Here is a 2,476-nt window from a genome sequence, read left to right on the forward strand (position 1 = left end):
AAGTCAAATTGTTTGAGTTTAACGTTGAAAATTAATATAGGGGTCCTAAGTAAGAGTAATTCAAACTTTAGGAATTTAAAATAAGAGATTTAAAAGTTGAGAGAGAGCTTGTAAAATTGACTAAAAATTCAAGAGGCCAAACCTAAAATAAATCAGTGAAGTAATACTTTTTTGCATCCGGGATAGTCATTTTACAAATTAGGACAAAATATAATGAGATCGTTTTCTTTTAAAAGTCCTTGTTGGAATTCAAAGTCCTTTTTAAAAGTTATAAACTCGAAGTTTCAAAGATGTAATACGCAAGTCAGAGTACGGCAACCGGCTTTGTAATTCAGTCCGAATAATTCGTACTTGGGAGATTATACCCTTGCATTGCCCTCTAATAACGATGGTGCCCTTATGCCCATTTGCATCAGAGTTCTTCTTTTCGAAATATTCGGTTTCATGGCTTCAAGAACAAGGTCAATTTGACAACCACACATAGTGCCATGGAATAACAGCATCTGGGGATTGGCTGTTGTTATTTGGTTGATTGAATTGTAGCTAATATAGCCCGCAAACAAACGAGAGTAGCCCTAACAAGGGTTTCGACAATTCTTCTTTGTTTGGTAAAAGAATTGGGGTTCTCTTGTTATTATTTATCACCATTTCTTAAAAAAATCAACATCAAAACATTCTAATTTTTTCACTTTTTATATTACATTAACATCAAAATATTTTAACTTTTTTCACTTTTTATATCAAATCATTCACTTTTTATTATTATTCAAATAAAAAAATCACTACAAAACAAAACTTTTTCACTTTTTCATACCACCAAACATTCTTACTTTTTTTTTTTTTTTTTTTTTTTTTCACATTAATCTACATCAACTAGAGTGTCTAAGCCAACCCATTTACCAAATACCACCTTAGTGTTTGGGCCGCCCAAATTAAGGAACTCACCTATTTAGATAAGTAGACCTTGTTGAAATTATCTCTAATTAGCCGCCTAAATTTATACATATATAAAAGGACGGAACTACCATTTGGCTTGAGGGCTGCCCCCAACTATAGGGTGGTCTCCAATATATATATATATCTCACAAATTTAATAGAAGTAGGTTTAATAATTTTGAATAAACCATTGTTAAGATAAGTACTCGAGAATTACTTAGAGTCTGTTTGCCTATTTGAAATTGCGTTTGAAAAATAGAGATTTTAAGTTAAAAAGAGCTTTTGAATAAAAATTTTATTTTTAAGTTTTTACCAAAAGTGCGTTTTAAATTCTTAAAAGTACTTTTAATTTTTCTTTTACCAAATGAATACTTTTTTCTTCAAACAAATTTTTTAAATATTAAAAAATACATTTATGTCCTTCAAACACAATCTCAAACATACCATTTCGTGGTGAACCTGAGCATGTAAGAAAAGTTGGCGTAAGGAATGAATCCTTTGGTCGTGAACTTGAAGGGCAAAGTGGATATAAATAGCAAACCAAGAGGTGATTTATTTACTCTCCTTGTATAGGCTTTAAGCACTAATTTTCTAATCGTATTTTTCTTGTTCTTCCAACATATATATATATATATAAGATCTCCCTCCCCAGGGACAGCAAGCATTCTGTGACTTTTCGGCCATCGGTACGTCTCCTTTGTGGAATTCTCCACTTTTTTGTTCTTCTTTGCAAATATCCAACCGTTTCTACATGCTAGCACTATACTTGGATTTTTATTTTTATGATTTTTTAGCAAATCGTGCGTCTCCGATTTCTCAATACTGCTATTAATTTTATCATATGATCGCTTATCGCAAATGCTCCCTCAAAACCTCAGAACTCTCCTCGATCTTTATTTTTTAGGGAATGGATATTTATTCTGATTTTATTATGCGAATTCTCTGAATCTATTTTCGCGCAGATTATTTTAGAGAGTGATGTTCAAAGGCGTGTCTTTGCTTTCCAAGCTGCGCTCTCGCATTGTAAGTTTCTCTTTTTTTCTTTGCCATGAAGCTTGAGAGATATTTTGGATTGAATTTCTTCGACTGTGCTAGCACTTCTTCGAATTTGATTGAAATGGAAGTTAACGGTTACTTGATTTTGCAGGGCGAGCAGTCTAGTCTCAAGAGTTCCGTTAGATGGTTCCAAATACAGAGCTCCTCTGATCTTGTAATCTCTCTCTCTTTTTGTCTGTTTCTTATTTTTTTGTGTGCTCATTTACAATTAACATCTCGACTTTTCCTACTAAGAAACATTGCCGGTTGTATTATGCGTGTTTCGTGCAATTTTTGCTATTTTATACTGTAATGATTTGAGGCTGAATCAATTATTAGTGCCTTAAGTTGATGTATATTTGCAACCTGCTCCTTAGATTCAGTCGTTACTACATTATATATGATTTTTATAGGTTATCGAAATTTTATTAAAAATATAAAAGGGCGCAATCCAAATATACAGTAAGTACACAAGCGAGGCACCAAATAACAAATATCAAGAAAA

The 2,476-nt window shown here is 32.3% G+C and overlaps 1 long non-coding RNA gene across 1 annotated transcript; it reads left to right on the forward strand.

Annotated features, from left to right (window-relative positions):
- Nucleotides 1–1,541: 1,541 nt before the first annotated feature.
- LOC132175315 (uncharacterized) lies at nucleotides 1,542–2,152 on the forward strand. Its single transcript, XR_009439417.1, has 3 exons — nucleotides 1,542–1,622; nucleotides 1,899–1,959; nucleotides 2,084–2,152. It is a non-coding gene; the product is annotated as an uncharacterized LOC132175315 (long non-coding RNA).
- Nucleotides 2,153–2,476: the final 324 nt, after the last annotated feature.

Source organism: Corylus avellana, chromosome ca1 (genome assembly GCF_901000735.1).
Source record: "Corylus avellana chromosome ca1, CavTom2PMs-1.0".
NCBI classification, from domain to species: Eukaryota; Viridiplantae; Streptophyta; class Magnoliopsida; order Fagales; family Betulaceae; genus Corylus; species Corylus avellana.